Source organism: Coenobita brevimanus, chromosome 58, assembly GCF_032717465.1.
Source record: "Coenobita brevimanus isolate Jiangsu-jjx chromosome 58, ASM3271746v2, whole genome shotgun sequence".
Taxonomy (NCBI): Eukaryota; Metazoa; Arthropoda; class Malacostraca; order Decapoda; family Coenobitidae; genus Coenobita; species Coenobita brevimanus.
This window is the reverse complement of record NC_137011.1, coordinates 180,464-198,485: the sequence shown is the minus strand read 5'-3', so window position 1 is coordinate 198,485 and position 18,022 is coordinate 180,464.

Sequence of the window (18,022 nt, the reverse complement as noted above, 5' to 3'; positions counted from 1 at the left end):
AAATACATACAATCACCAAAACCAAACCCTTGAATATTAGAGTACACAACCAAGCCAAAAAAATATGGGAAAAAATCGAAGAATTTGATGACGAAACGTACAACACCTTAAAAAATATCACTGAGGAAAGGAACCTCATCTTACACAAACGGTTCCCAAGCAGCCTAAAAACCATAGCAGAAAACCCAGACCCTGTCCCCATCTACTAAATCTCCCACCAGAACTACAATCCCAGCCCGACCTAACTCCCGCTAGCGAGTCCCGCATCTCACAACGACCCACATCCCATACACTCCCTATGAAACTCTACGGGAACGAAATGAACTCAAACAAGTTACCCAAACAGTACCCGCATCTACCAACAAACACTGACAAGTGTCCACAAAAGACTGCAATACTGTTGCTAGTCGCCAACAAACCACCCGACATCAACCACAAAAAACAACGAAACATTTAGCTAGCTGGCTAGTTATACAAACAAATCAATAAAACAAAATTAATAAATAAAAAAAAAAAGCAAGGTGGCCAGCCCACCATCTTTCCACTCCTCCTTCCTTCCTCCTTTCCCACTTTCCCTTCCCCTCCACACAACCTTCCTCCCCCCCCCTTCCTTAAAAATAACAAACAAACAAACAAACAAAAAACACTGCTTCATCATCCAGGTACCTCAGCACTGCATGGGGAATATTATCGACTCCGGAGAAGTGTCATGACAGGGAAAGGGTAGACCAAAGTTTACAACAAGACAAAGGGATGTTGTAAGTCTCTCCACCCCCAGAACGGATGTCCAACACCTTAATCTCCTCCACCTCCCCTAAGCCTGGCAAAAACCGAAGAACGAGTATCCCTACAGGAGACCTCAGCGGTAGGATAGGGTAGGGAACGCTAGGGCAGGGTAGGCTGGGGTAGGGTAGTGTAGGGCAGAGAAAAGTAGGTTAGGATGGGTTGGTTTAGGCTAAAGTAGGGCAGAATAGGAGAGGGGTATAATGTGCCTAGTCCAGGAACGAAAAATATATCAGTTATCCATGTAACTAGCGTTTTCTATTTCGGTAGATTATTTTCTTGTCTGCCTAAAGTATCGTGATGTACGAACAATGAGATTAGATATCGAAACTGTAAGATGCGAATTAGTTACAACGACGGTATTTTGTTTTGGCTAACGTTACATCGATACGTTCAGCTAAGAGCAACTCGGCAGAACTGAACAGTATATGACGTGCTAGATGAACGCTGTGACCGGAAAATAAATAACTGAAGAGAAGCCACCACAGCTAATGGGTTACGTTTACACACACACACACACACACACACACACACATACACACGTTGCGAAAAGTTTCACTGAAGAAGTGGGTGGTTACTCTCCCCCTTGAGCAAGGGGACTGGTGTGTGCGTGTGTGGTCACAGCCTTGCCCTTAGATCGGACTATATGAGCTCTCAGCTCCCTTACGGGAGGGTAAAAGCTGACGATCACGACCATCAAGTGATCCTGACCGACCCGGTGAATTACACACACACACACACACACACACACACACACACACACCATTACTTGCAACTGGCTGGCCTATCATACAGCCATATCCTATATTCATGAAGTACAACACATCTTACATTTATGTAGTATGTAAAAAAAAAAAAAAAAAAAAAAAAAAAATGGTTATATAATACAGAACTGGGAAATATGATGATGATGATGATGATGATGATGATGATGATGATGATGATGATGATGATGATGAGGGGAGTAAACAGGGTGAGATGAGGAGAATGAGAGAGATGGATGGACATAACAGTGAATGTATTATGTATATTAACCTGACAAATGCCGAAGTAAGCTGGTAAGGGTGAGGTAATATGGAGCCTGACCCTACCGTGACACCATATAATTATTGATTTATCCACCGATAGATCTATCTATCTATCTATAGCCCGACGCCCTAATCCCCCAAAGAGTGGCCGCAGACAAAACGCCTCCAAGTCGCTCTGTCACCCACCATTTGACTACCCTCCCCCCAACCCCCCCCATATACCTCTCAACTCCATCCCTCCACCTCATCCTCGGTCTACCCCTCCCTCTCCCTCCCTCCACTTCACCTACATACACCCTCTTAGTCAGTCTTTCATTCTCCATTCTCTCCACATGTCCAAACCACCTCAGTGTATTTCTCCTAAACTTCTCAACCACATCCACATCCACCCCACAACGTTCCTTCACTTCTTCATTCGTCAACCTGTCCCTCCATGTCACTCCACATGCTCCTCTCAAGTAACTCATTTCCACTGCTCTCACTCTTGACTTGTTCCCCTCTTGCAAGGTCCACGCCTCGCTTCCATACGTCAGGGTAGGGATCACAATACTATCAGGCAGTGACTTCTTAACTTCCATACTCACCTCCCTATTTCTCATCACTGCTTTCAGTGAACCAACAACCTTCCTTCCCTGCTGTATCCTTTCACGCACTTCATCTCCCAAAGTTCCATCCTTACTCATCACACTACCCAAGTACTTGAATGCACTCACATTCTCCATACCCTCACCATCCAACCTCACTGTACATATTGTGACTTCATTCCTCTCAAACACCATAACTTTACTTTTGTTTACATTAACTTTCAGCGTCCTCCTTCTACACACTGTCCCAGATTCATTCACCAAACCTTGCAACTCCCATTCATCTTCACTCAACAATACTATATCATCAGCAAACAGCAACACCGGAATCTTCCAAATCTCACCCTCATTCATTAGAGCCACCCCCACATCCACTGCCCTACCCTGCACCTCCTTTACAACCCCATCCATGTATATATTAAACAGCCATGGAGACATCACACAAACCTGTTTCAGTCCCAAACTGAGATAAAAAAATTCACTCAGCTCACCATCCACTCGCACCGTAGCCCTAGCTCCTTCGTACATACTCTTCACAGCATTCAACAATTTCCCCTCCACTCCATATATTCTTAATACCTTCCACATACCTTGCCTATCTATTCTGTCATAATCTATTTCCAAGTCCATGAAGGCAGCATACACTTTCTTTCCCTTCTCTAGATACTTCTCCACTAAACATCTTAGAACAAATATCTGATCTACACACCCTTTTCCCTTCCTAAATCCCCCTTGTTCTTCTCCAACTAGCTCCTCTGTCATATGCCTAACCCTATCAATGAGTATTCTACCATATATTTTACCAGTCACACTAAGAAGGCAAATACCCCTATGGTTACCACATACTTCTCTCTCCCCTTTTCCTTTGTATAAAGGAACAATTATACCTGATTTCCAGTCCTCTGGAACCCTTCCCTCTTCCCAAGCCAATCTACACAACTTGCATATCCATTCCACAACGATCTCACCCCCCATACCTCAGCATGTCACCACACACTTCATCAATCCCTGGGGCCTTTCCCATCTTGATCTCCTTCATTGCTTCCACTACTTCCGCCCTACTGATCTCTTCCTCCCTCCTCTCATCTCTCCTTCTCCCAGCCATTCCCCAACCACTTATACTCGCACTGTTGTCACCCTCTACATTCAACAAATCCTCAAAGTGCTCCTTCCATCTCCTCACTATAGTGAAAGGCTTAATGTAATGTGTGTGTGTGTGTGTGTGTGTGTGTGTGTGTGTGTGTGTGTGTGTGTGTGTGTGTGTGTGTGTGTGTGTGTGTGTGTGTGTGTGTGTGTGTGTGTGTGTGTGTGTGTGTGTGTGTGTGTGTGTGTGTGTGTGTGTGTGTGTGTGTGTGTGTGTGTGTGTGGGAGAGAGAGAGAGAAAGGTGGTGGAGTTGATGAAATGATGTGGAAAAATACTACGTGTCTTGTAATCACTCACCTGCATTGCAAAAATTCTATCTCTTGAGCATCCTTACTTGGTGTGCATCTCCCCCTGCCTTCGACCTCCATTTTTCTAACGCTGTGTGTCCAGGTACAGCATGGTCTTGACGTTGGCTTGCTTGTTTGACTATCTTGCGTTGGTGTTCAGCCTTTGGTTCCTTCTCTCTGAAAAATGAAATAGTGTTAGTATATTGTATTGCTAGCACTTACTGTTAGGAATTTGGCGGAGAGGAACACGCAGAGAACATCAGGAAAATGGTAATGAAAATAAAAAAGATAAGAAAACTGTATAAATAAATGAGGGAAACCTGTCATAGAGGTATCCAGGAAAAATGGCCTTGGGTTCATTCTTCCTTGCATAAAAAATACACAGAAATAATACAGACTCCTTCAATACTTCGTCTTAATTTAGTCCTTAATCTTAAAACTATGAGACCAAAGGAGAATTAAAGACCTCAGTTTTTGACGGTCACTAATGTAAGACTAGCAGGGATCAGATTTATTAGCCTGCATGCCACATTTTGAGTTCCTAATTAAGATATCATACAGGTAAAATCAACACATCAGTACAGGTGCATAATATCAGTGATGGTTTTATGTGAAAATTCTTTACTTATTCAACATCATGACACCTTCTTATTATTATCATTGTTATTATTATTATTATCATTATTATTATTATTTAACTGGTACAACCTGATGATTATAATTGGCTCAGGTGTGAACTATGCAGGTAACTGGGTTGTCAACAGTCTCCTCTACTCCTGCCAGCGTCTAGAGATTTCTCCTAAGATGGGTGAAGCTCTACTGAAGGGAAGAGGCTGTGTGTGTGTGTGTGTGTGTGTGTGTGTGTGTGTGTGTGTGTGTGTGTGTGTGTGTGTGTGTGTGTGTGTGTGTGTGTGTGTGTGTGTGTGTGTGTGTGTGTGTGTGTGTGTGTGTGTGTGTGTGTGTGTGTGTGTGTGTGTGTGTGTGTGTGTGTGTGTGTGTGTGTGTGTGTGTGTGTGTGGCTGTGTATGAAGGTGTGCCTGTGTATGGAGGTGTGGCTGTGTGTCTCTGTAGGATATTACACAAACCATCTCCATAACGTGGTGTCTAAATATGTATATCAACATTTCGTAAAGCCTCTTATTTCCTAAGTACAGAATCACCCACTGTCTATCAATAAAGATAATATATACTTACATATATTCACACCATATTACTTCTACCAATGACATACACACACTCTGACGCATAAACATAACCAATACTTTACAATATTTCCACTTTCAAAAACATCGCACTCCCTACACACCCATCCCATTCCCAGATGTACTTTGCCAGCATGTGGTAGTTAATTCTACCTTTCACTCTCCCTCATATTTCTCCACTTTCATATGCATCATCCCTCCTACTGACACCCATCTCCCACTGGCACCTCGTCAGCATGGGAGTTAATTCTGGCTATCACTCTCCCTCCGACTGTAAGGTCCGACCCTACACTGAACGTAGCATAGATTAATAAAGATATATATTCAAGCAAAAACTCCAGGATTATGTTAAGCTGAGAGAAGACCTTACAGAGCAACAGAAAAGAAAAATCAATTGACTCGCTACTATGGATGTATTTATATCTCGGTGTTCTTTCTTATATCTAAAACTAATCTCTGGAGGGGTGACCACAAACAAACCGCCTCCATGTTACCCTGTCATGCATCATTAGGCTGCCTCTCCTTCAACTCACACCAGCATCGTTCATATACCTCTCCACCGCATCCCTCCACCTCATTATTCTCGGTCTCCCACTACTCGTCTCTCCACCTAACTCACATACACTCTCTTATACTCCTTTCACTCTGACTTGTCCTAATATTACTGTCTCTGTCTTCAGTTCTGAGCTGTAGCAATACGAATACCAGAATATGACGCGTAAAATAAATAAATAAATAACAAGCATCATGGTAGGAACGTACGTAGAACCGTAGTACTGTATTATATTTTCCTGCCACTGAGCTACATGAAATAAGCTACAAAGGGACGAAAACCTGGGCCAAGTCAAGGTGGAAGAGCTATAGGTAACCTCTCAGTCTTCATTCCACATGGCCAAACCATCTCAAGGTACCTCTCCCAACACGCTCCAGCGCATCCACATCAACACCACAGCGCATCTTTACTTATTCAGATTAATACAGACGATTTGGCGCAGCAGAGAGAACTCGTAGCTATCAAAGAACGAATGAACAGTATCCTCGCTTACCCTTCTGTACCTCAAGAAGACGGGGAAGCTGTTTACACACTATAATTCTATCACCGAGTTAATATACACACAGCACCTGCGTCCTCCCCCTTTCTCGGTTAGAGGGTGACTGATGGGATTCGGAGCTTCAAGGGTTCACAGAGTTCCAGTTAGAGACAGAAGACTCATTTCAATCATGCTCGGTAACATTTGCTTTACTGTATATTTCATTTTAACTATACTCTTTTCACTTAAGTGTTATATACTTAAACATTATCATTATCTTTACATTAACCACTTCACTATGAGAACGTCTCTTTGCCTCTGTTCATATTACTGTCAGACGATTTTAATTATCTAGAGTTAAACCTGTCAAAAATGATCGCTTATAGCATCATCATCCATTAACCTCTACGTAAGATGCGCCTTTTTAATTATATCTGCCACCGAGTCTCAAGATATTAATATATATAAAATGCCCGCCGCCGGACCATCCACCCCGCCACCCCCCACCCCACCACTGGGCCACCACCACCCCACCACCCCAGGAAGGGACAAAGGGGGGGCTAATGACCCAGGGCAAGAGGGTCACCCAACCACCACTGACCTGTGCCCCTTCTCCCCGCAACTGCCCCGACACCAGGTGAGCCTGGATCGGAGACAACCTCACCGGCGGGCTAACCATCGACAGGAGTTTTGATCCTGTCATCGGCGGACGATCCAGCAGCAACCGCATCAAGCTGACTTCACTCTCCAACCTCAGCCTGAGAGTTTGGTTCCTGCATTCGGCCTGAACATACTGGGGATAGGATCCAGCAGCTGAGGAATCCACTAGGAGGACCATGACGGCCAAGGTTGTGGGGCAGGTCAAGTGGTTCCACGTCCGGAAGGGCTACGGCTTCATCACACGCCGGGATGCTGGGGGGGATGTGTTCCTCCACCGCTCCTCCATCGTGGCCCCAAACCCTGCCCACCCTGTGCCGTCTGTTGCTGCTGGCGAGGAGGTAGAATTTGTTATACGGGAGGATGCTAAGGGCCCCACAGCTGCCTTTGTCACCGGCCCTGCAGGTCAGGCAGTTCGGGGCTCGCCCCATGCCCTCCCCCGTCGTCGGCGGCGGCGGCCACCATTTGATGTTCCTGCCTCCTTCCCTGCCTCCTCTGCCTCTACCATCATCACCATGTGTGTGGAGGTTGCTAAGGCTTTTTCGGGGGCAGATATGGCGGTTTTTGCTCGGCGCCTGCCCGTCATTTTCCAGGCCAACGGGCTCCCTGCCATATCCATCCCAAAGTCTTTCTCTTCCACACCCATGGCACAGAGGAGGCCTGGGAGGGGAGCTCCTTGTCCTCGTCCTCTTCGTCGTCACCGTCAGCCCTCTTCGACTCCCACCTCCTTGGTACCGCGGGTGCTGCAGCTGCAGCCTTCCACTCCACCGACGAGGATTCAGCTGTCGGGGCATGCTGTCTCCCGCCAGGCAAGAGAGGAGAGGGTAGGAGCATGAAGGGGGGTGAGAGGAAGAGGAAGAAGTTAGAGAGGGAGAGATGATGGAGACATGAAAGGGGAGGGAGAGCTGACCGAGGAGAGGGAGGAGAGAGGAAGAGATGGATAGAGAGAAAGGGAGGAGGAAGAGGAGGATGGGATGAGGAGGTAGGTGAGGGGATTGAACAGGAGGACGGAAAGAAATGGGAATATGGTTAATAGTACTGTGTTGTTGTTGTGTTATTGTAGCTGTTGTTGTTATGGCCCCTGGGTGGCGCAGACGTAATATGATGCTAAGTGGTAGAGTGACCCGAGGCAGTAACACAACACACTCAGGGTGAGAGAGGAACAAACAGGCAGGTGGAACTCTAGTGAACACACGCCCAGGCAAAAGCTTAACTGAAGTCAATGTAATGGACTTTGTGAAAGCTTAGCGTACTAGTCGTAGTGGTGGCCTTGGATGGTGAGGGAATGCACACACACACACACACACACACACACACACACACACACACACACACCGCTCGCTGGTGCAGTGGTAACGCTTTCGCTTGCCAACTGGTGGACGGGAGTTCGCGCCTCGCTCAGGTTGCGAAAAGTTTCACTGACGAAGTGAGTGGTTACTGTCCCCTTTGAGCAAGGGGACGGGTGTGTGCGTGTGTGAAGGTCACAGCCTTGCCCTTAGATCGGACTATATGAGCTCTCAGCTCCCTTCCGGGAGGGTAAAAAGCTGACGATCACGACCATCAAGTGATCCTGACCGACCCGGTGAATTACACACACACACACACACACACACACACAAACTAAACAATAAAAAAAAAAAAACTCCCATAACCTAGATATAAGCACAAAAATATTCCATTAACCTTTCAGTAGTTCAACCTGGTCCACAAATGACCTTCAAAAAATACTAAAAGATTGAGCGAGCAAAGGACTGCACTGAAGAAAAAGATTTATGGAGGCAGGCCACGTTCTGGGAAATGTCTTGAAAGGTCACGAAGTAAATAAAAATTGATAACTACACAGCGATGATAAAAGGGAGACCATTAAGTGAAATGGCCAGAGCGATGGACGCATTTATAATGCATCTAAACCAGCTTCTGAGATAGACAAAACTCCAGAGCATTGCCAGGAATCATTTTGGTTCATCGTATTTTTTCACGTTGATATCCACTGTAGTTTGGTCGTGAAATGGTGTTATGAATGAGGGTAAAGGCATATACTGTATAGGCAATGACATACACGACTCAGGTTTAGGAGAGTTTGTACATACTGACCCAGGTGGTTTGGTCAAAGAATTAGGGGGACACCTCTGAGGTTACTTGAGTTATTTGATGTAGGAGGAAATGTGTGGGAGAGACTGGTGGAGGAAAGATGGGATGATGGAAGAAAGGTGTGGGTGGGTGTGAGATGGAGATGAAGTATGTTGAGAGACAGAAAGAGGAGATGAACGAAGGGATGGGGGAAGAATTAGGTGTATGTTAGTTTTTTAATGCAAGGAAGAAAGAAGCAAAGGCTTAGGCTACAATCACGTTGTTCTCTCCATGAAAAAGCTGAACAAAAGAGGGTCAGCTTTAAGAACCATCCATTTCATGATGCCTGGACATTCCTTTTATCAGACTGGAGGTTACAGCCAGCGGGAAATACAGGCTGAGGAAGACAAAGTTAACCTGTTGTATATATGAATCACTGAGAGTATCAATTAACTCTTGCATCACAGAGTTGGAAAAAAATGGGGTCAGAAAGCTTTGTCGGAGGGATACCGAGCGTCCTTCCTAATGTAGGAGGGACGGAAGCAGACAGATCAGACAAGCAATGACCACTGAAATAGCGACAGTGGAGAGATAACGATGCAACAAAGGGAGAGGGGGGGGAACTGAAGGGAGTCAGAGAGAGAAGAGGAACTGATGAGGTGAAAGGCCTTTGACTCCACTTAGTTTAGAGCAGCTGAATGTGGTGATTCTCCTAAATATAACTATTGTATTGGACCCTCTCCCCATCCCTCGCACATCCCTCCCCTACCCTCTCCCTATCCTTTCCCCCTCCTCTCCCCATCCCCTCCCAACCCCTGCTTCTAAAACCCTTCTGATTGGCGCCCTCCTCTGCGCCACTGATTGATCTCACAAACCTGACTAACCCCTGCCTGCCTCACTCCTGCCTGCCTCATCCCTGCCCTACCTTACTCGTTCCCTGCCTTACTCCTGCCCTGCCCCTCCCTTGCTTCATTGCTGTCTAATCCTTACCTCTCACTGACTATATGCTGAGAGAGAGAGAGAGAGAGAGAGAGAGAGAGAGAGAGAGAGAGAGAGAGTCCCCTTAAAAAACTAGATCAAAAAGGAAAAAAAAACATACAAAGTTCTGGGCGTAAACAAGTCAAAAACATCAGAGTCTGTTCCCACAAATGATCGATCACCCTTGGCAAAACAAGCTATATAGCTATACTCTTAAAACCTCGGCGAATAAAAACAACTGAAAAAAATCTGAAGCTCTGCGATGCATATACCACCACCGACAATAACCAGGGGAAAAAATCAGACGATAAATTATGAAACGGAATTTTCTAGCTCTCAAACTCTTCAGTAAAATGTGGAATGAGAACTGGAGAATGCCGAAGTGCAAACCTCAAAGCATATATGTGTATCTATCTCTGTATCTCTCTCTCTATCTATCTATCGATCTTTCAATCATACAGAAAACAAACGAGGAAATGCCAGTGAGAGTCTACAGTAAATGAGGTAACAAATATTATCCTTCATTTTTTCAAGATACGTAACAAGAACTTTCTTCCAGGTGACCTCACAGGATTGTATTCCCTTGAGAGTGAGTCATAGGAGCCTCGGTGTTCCATTAAGCTTACCCTTGTTGCGATAAGATGATTTTAGCCAGCTTAGGAATCTCCTCATTTATCTTTACATGTCTTTATAGTTTTACTCATGAATATTATTATCGTCCATATTCCACGAACGATCTTTTTTATTCCTCATTATCTTTATACATTTATCGGCTTCTTTCTTCGCTTTATCTCATTTACTTTTTGTTTATATAACTATTTAGAGAGGCAATATTCTGAGAGTTCAGTCCTAGTCGATATAGTGCAAGGCTTGTCGATAGAAGGAAATTAATGTTTCTCTCTCTCTCTCTCTCTCTCTCTCTCTCTCTCTCTCTCTCTCTCTCTCTCTCTCTCTCTCTCTCTCATCCACAAATCTCCCTACCGTTAACACTCATTATAAATTCCACAGCGATAACACTCTTTCCAACCCATTAAACACCGAAAATGATATCATACCTGAAATTATTGCTGAGAGAGAGAGAGAGAGAGAGAGAGACCAGAACAATAACAGTTCCTTCATCCAAGTTAACGAAATTAACGTCCAATAATTCCACTTCTGTATGGCTATCAGAAAACGTAAATAAGCCTGCCTCCCCCCCCCCCCTCTCTCTCTCTCAGGGGAAAGGTCATATATTATGTTTATTTACGGTGTCAATCTAAGTAATGTGCTGTGTAACAAGGCCTTTTACCCTCCCATCAGACTGATTGATCGATAGACAGATAAAGACGGTAGATGTAGGCAGATATAGTGGTATTATATGAATGAATGTTTTATGGCAAAGCCTTATATCCTTTCATCTGATTGACTGGTGGACGAACAAAGAGGATACCCAGTGGATGAATATGGTTAATGTGTTGTATGACATTGTATAATACTTGAATCACACACACACACACACACACACACACACACACACACACACACACACACACACACACACACACACACACACATTATATATATAATTAGTAGAGAGAGAGAGAAAAAAAAAACTGATAGGTGAACAGATTTAAGTAGACAGAGAGACAGATGAACAGATAGATATAAGTAGAGAGATACACGAGCTGACAAGATAATGACAGACAAACACACAGACACACTGATACAGATAAAACATAACCTTATTATTTGTAAGCTTCCCTCGGGTACTGCTTCTCTCTCATTCCTTCATTCTCTCTCTCTCTCTCTCTCTCTCTCCAGGCCAGGCCGTACAAGCTTTTATCCAATCACTCAGAGGCCGTGTAGGAGATGGATCGGTCTTAGTGACAGGTTAGAGAAGGCTGGGGAGAAAAGTGCCTCTCTCTCTCTCTCTCTCTCTCTCTCTCTCTCTCTCTCTCTCTCTCTCTCGAGGGGTCACACAGCTTTCGTTAACCCTCTCGTGCATAAGGGCGTTCTCCTATGCGTATAATACAAAGAACGTATCCATTTACCATCCTTACTCTTTATTGTCCCATCAGGATCGTCTGGGCCCGGGACTAGGAAGGCAACAGTAACCAGTTGTTCGTCCCTGAGTGCCATTATGAGAGCAATAAACCCCAATCACACCCTAGGATGGAAAAACTTGTGAAGCCACACCTGTTGGAGCGCCTCAACCTACTAGACCACCAGGAGTCCATCTGGCAACAAGGCAAGAAGAAACTGAAAAATGACGTTCTGACACAAAACAGGAATTCAGATCACGTACACCTGTTTACACTTATTTCCCGACAACTGTGAGGAGGCAGACCGTTCACCTCAATGTGCTGGGTTTACCTGCTGCCAAACCGATCAGCCGAGACAAATCTGTGAGATGATCCATTGTGGCAAGTGGAAAGGTTGGCCGGGAGAGAGACAAATTAGAGCTCTCTGAAAATGGGTGTTCTGTGCACATGATCCATTGTGGCAAGTGGAGAGGTTGGCCGGGAGAGAGAGACAGGTTAGAGCTCTCTGAAGATGGGTGTTCTGTGTAGCCCGAAACGTTAGAGAAAACGCAGAATTAAAGCACTAACCTGTGTCTCTCTCCCACTCAACCTGTCCACAAATGTATGTACTCACGGAGTGTACTGGGCCTGTTGTGGAGAATACACAAGAGTACACTGGATATATGGTACTGACAATGCAGGTGTAAGTGGCGAGGACGAAAACCCTGCCACTGATACAGGTTAGGTCTATTGCACGTATTGTTTAGGCTATACAACACTTCCTAATCCTAAGTCCCCTACCATTTAGTTCCCATTTTCAACTTGGTACTCTGCTCTGTACATATATTTTTACCACTGCCGTAGTTTACATAGATCTCACAGACGAACAAAAACTAACATGCCATATATAGAAAAAAAAAATGAAGAAGGGAATGACAGATTAAACGAAGAGAGGAGTGAAAAGGGGAATAAACATGAGCAAAAAAGGAATGAAGTGACGAAAATTGATGAAAGAATGGATGAAGAAAACGAAAGGTATGAAATGATTGTAAAATTAATGAAAATAAAAGAACTGACGAAAGGAGGAGTGAATGAATGACAGAACGACAATAAATGGACGCAGTACTAAGAAAACGACCGTAGAAATTAAGGAAGAAATTATATAATGAATAAAAGAAAAAATCCCAAGAAAGAATGACTATAGGAATGAAAGAAAAAAATGAAGGAAGGAACGTGGCAGTGAGTGTGGGGTAAGGCCTCTCTTTCTCTCTCCAAGGACCCATTTTTTCTTTATCGCGGGGGAAAAGTTTATACGTCGCTCTCTCTCTCTCTCTCTCTCTCTCTCTCACACACACACACACACACACACACACACACACACACACACACACACACACACACACACACATCGATTTATCACTGATTTCAACATTACTTACTTTCTATTCTTCGTCTTCCTCTTTATCGGTCCTCCCCTCCTCTTCCTTCTCTCCCTCTCATCACCAACTCCAAACTTCCTCGATACTTGAAGCAGTAATTGTGGGATCTCTCTCTCTCTCTCTCTCTCTCTCTCTCTCTCTCTCTGTTTGCTTTTCTCTACCTTCTCCCTCCTTCCTCTCTCCTCCTCTTCCGTCCCCTCTTTCCCTCTTCCATCCTTCTTTCCTCCATCCCCTTTCCAAGCTTCCTCCTCCACTACTGTTATTCTACTCCCCTTCCTTCTTGTTCTTTCCTTTCGTCCCTCTTCTTCACCGTTCCTCCTCCTCCTCCTCGACGCTCGCCAGACTAAATCCACCCATTATTTTTCCTTAACATTTCGTCTTCCACCAATATTCCTTTCCTTCCTCTTCACCCTTATCCTCATACTTCTTTTCTTCTTCGCTTCTCCTTCCTCATTTTTCCCTTTGTTATTCCATTCAGAGGCCCCGCTCATCCTCCACCTGGATACAGTTAATGATATAAAATGAGAAACTCTGATTTTCATTTGATACATCCTTTTTTACAGTATTCTTCTCATTCCTCTACATTCTTAATTCTCTCCTTCCCTCTTTCCTCATCTCCATCCCTTCTTCCTTCCTCTTGTTCCTAATCATCCTTCTGCCACAGCTCTTTCCTAACCTCGATACTTGCAGATCTACTTCCAAATACTAACAGAAAAAGATAGACGTTAACATTTGCTTTGTACACATCTCCTTTCGAGACATTCTTCCCCTTCCTGTCCACGCCTGCTTCATTCCTTCCCTCCCTCCTTTAGTCTTATCTCTCCTCATTCCCTTCAACATTCCTCCTCCTGCCACAACTCCTGCCACAGCTCATGTACTCCGATACTAGCTGAATCTCAGCAATTATTTCCAATTCACATATTTCATACTTTTTGCAATTCTTTCCCTTTTCCTCCACTGATGCTTCCTTCCTTCCCTCCCCCTCCCCCTCGAGCACCCTCATCTCTCCTCCTCTCCCTTCTCCTCCAGCTCCTGCCACAGCTCCAGCTCCTCCTCCACCTCGATACTTGCCAAACTAATCCCACCCAACATCGTCCCACCGCCAAACTTTGCCCCGGACCGCCAGCCTGTTTTCCCAGGAAATTGCCCACCATCCAACCACTTCTGGTCACTTTTATTTTCTTTATTTCTTTCTGGAGGGTTTCTTTATTTCTATCAGTTTCCTGGTGGATTTATTATGTATCATCAGTATTTACATTTTCTTCTTGGCGCTGGTGGTCGTGTTCTCGTTCCTCTAACTGACGGGCTTCGCCATAGATTCACACCTGTATCTCTTCGTCGCCTGGCCTGCAAATTACTGTGCATGTACACCAACCAGGAAAGGTATCGCGACACTTACACCGCCTAACATAATGAAACGTGGACGAAGCGGTGTAATAAATGCTTCACCCTGTGGTGATAAAGGAAATAATATTCTTGGTATTTATTAATGCTCTCAAAATACACAAAACAGCACAATACAGGATGTTATACAGTCTGAGGTGCCAACATCTGTGTCTCAGGAGGTTGATCTGGTACATAAACATCATACATCAGCAGTGCGATTTACTGTATTTATTTATTTATTTATTTATTTATGAGGGTGCATCTGGACCTGGTATCTCAACAAACCTTCCTCATATTTTAATCCAGCTTTGAAGGGGACATTCCAGCCTCATGTATGTGATGATATGAAGAAAAATAAAAAAATCTTAAATATCTGTGGGTGTACCGTTAGAACGACGGTACAATGTGGTGCATTGTTCTGGCAAACCCTGTGAGCCTTGCAACGCATTTCACTCAGGAATCATATAATCAAATCACTAACAGTAGCCTAGCCTCAGACCTCTACGCATGGGGATTTATCTTTTTATATCAGCCCACGTGTTGATATGTAGCAAGAATGTTTACATCTGTACTACTGAATCTGCTCTCTCTCTCTCTCTCTCTCTCTCTCTCTCTCTCTCTCTCTCTCTCTCTCTCTCTCTCTCTCTCTCTCTCTCTCTCTCACACACACACACACACACACACACACACACGAGAGCAGCTGGCGTAAGATGCAGTATAATCGCCACAATCAGTTTCACTTACTTGGGGCTAAGCGATGTAGGGGAGGGGCAGAGGGAGCAAAAGAGGGGAGGGAGGAATGACAGGGAGATAAGAGAAGGGGTGCACAGGGAAAGGAAGGGGAGGAGGGGAAAGTAGGGAACAGGAGAGGAAAGCAAGGAAAGAAGGTGGGAAATAAGGTTTTGAAAAGGAAGGGAATTCTAAGGAAGTGGATGGAGACAGAGGGGAAGAGAAAATAGGCGAGGTAAAGATGGGAGGGGAAGAAGGAAAGAGGAAGGAAGATAGGGAGGGAAGGGAAGTGATTTAGTGGGAAAGAAATTGTGGAGATACAGGAATGAAGTGATGAAGAGAAGGGTGAGGAAAACTGGGGGGGGGGGAATATGAGAGGAGTTGAAAATGACGAAAATATTCTTAATGAAGAGGGAGAAAGAAAGAAGGGATGAATGGGAAGTCAGGGGAGGAGAGGGAAGAGGAGCGAAGAGATGGCAGAGGGATCAGGAGGGAAAAAGAGGGGAGAGAATTATGTTACGTGTTGAAAAGAACAGCAATAGAATGGGTGCATAGGTTGGAGGCGAGGGTGGTGAGGGATAACAGGGGAGGGGTGAGGGGACGAGAGGATAGGAAGGAGGAGATGATAAGGGGTTGAGAGGGGAGACAAATGGAAGAAGCCGAGAAGGAGGGGATTATTATGAAAAGGTGAATGGGGTAAGACGGTAAATGGGAGGTCTGAATGCGGTAGGAGGGGCTCAGAAGTTTCGGAGGAGGAGACATGTGAGGAAAAAGGAGGAGGAGAGGGAGATACGGTAGTTAAGAGAGGAAAAGAAAGGACAGACATATGGAAAATGTTGAAAAGGAAGAGGAGTATAATAGGCTTTAAACACGGCCTGCAAGACACGATAGTTATCACTACAGAGGATGCGAATTAGGGCACTGTGACTCTATTACCCAGAATAACCATACAGTGAGAGTATTGAAGAACACAAGTGACTGCAAACCAACCCTATTAGGACCTGTTTACGGCAAGTGGCGTGGATGGTATGGGAGAAGTTTGTAAATGATGACGATATATACTTCAGACATATTTAAGAGCTGGAAAGAAACACGAACATGCGAAACAGTTTCCACGAAGCGTTAAAACTATGAGGAATTACCACCAGTACATGGCTATAATTGACAGCTCCAGAATTTAGCTAGCTACAGTAATGTCAAACACACACACACACACACACACATACACAGAAATAGACAGACACAGTGAGAGAAACAGAACCAAATATAAGAAAATCAGGAAAGTGTCAGAGAAAAACCAAATATCCTTGAGAATGAAAGGTGCAGCTCCTTGACTTTTACCTTTACCCTCCTTCCCTTAAGCATCCCTCTTTTTTATATCCCTCTCAGTCCTCCTCTTTACTGCCCTCTTTCTCTTCCTGACTTACTATTCGAGTTTCTTTCAGGAATTTCGTGTACCAATGCCAAGACCATAAAGCTCACCATATTTTTACAATCATAATTTCCATTTTCCTTCACTGGGCTAAAAATAAGAAGACTGATAAAAATAATTACAATTTACTTAACATTTATCAAACTCGACTTGAACCACACGAAGTAAATGCTGTATTCCAATTCTCTCTCTCTCTCTCTCTCTCTCTCTCTCTCTCTCCACGTACTGAGGAAAGGCAGTGTCTTCTTCCTCACTATGTTGTTGCAGGACGTGAGACGGATAGCGAAGAGACTGGTTGGTGCAGTGTATGTGAAGGGGACGGGGAGGGGAGAGGTTGAAAAAGAGGGTGGTGGAAAGAGAGAAAGGGGTAGGGAAGGAAGGGAATAGGTGAGGGAAAGTCGACAAAACAGAGGGAAGGAAGGGAAAACGCAAGGGGAGAGAGGGAGAAGGAACGGGAGATGTGGGGAGAGCAGAAACGAAGGGGAGGATGGAGAGAGAGGAAGGGATGAGAGAAGGAGGAAGAAAGAAAGAGGGAGAGCATGGAGGAGTGGGAGGAGCGAGGGAAAGAAGAGGGGCAAGCAAGAGAAAAAGAGAAAGAGCACAGGAAAGTGGAAAACAGAGAGTGGGAGGCAGTGCTGGGAACAGAGATGATAAAGGCAGGGAAAGGAAGGAGGAGAGAGAAGGGAGGAGGGAGGGGGGTCAATGTGTCTCAATCTCAGCTAAATAAAATCGTAAGGCTGTAGCTGGAATCTAGAATTACTCCGACCATGAGAGGGTTAACTCGTACAGGGACTACAACGCTTCACAGCCAAACCTGAGTGAGAAGCAACGTCAAAAATACAACGAAACAGTCAGGAAATACCAAGAAAATAACGAAAAATTTGCCATCAAAGGGAAGGGAATTATGTCCTTTAAGAAATATGGCTTCTGATTATTTGTATGCAGATGACAGAATTTTACAACTATATCTTTCATCTCCCTTCATCTACTCTCTCTCTCTCTCTCTCTCTCTCTCTCTCTCTCTCTCTCTCTCTCTCTCTCCAGAGTCACCCCGAGTATTAGGTATTCATTGGAGGCGTCGGGGCCTTTTTGTTTTAATATGTAAATCAAGGTCAACTCTGCCTAAATTCCTGCAGTCCCCCTTGGGGAGAGAGAGAGAGAGAGAGAGAGAGAGAGAGAGAGAGAATCAGTACGTAAGGGACCTTTGCTGCGTTGATATCGTTAAGTCAGACTCACAGAACAGATACCACAGTCACAGTCTACTATAAAACA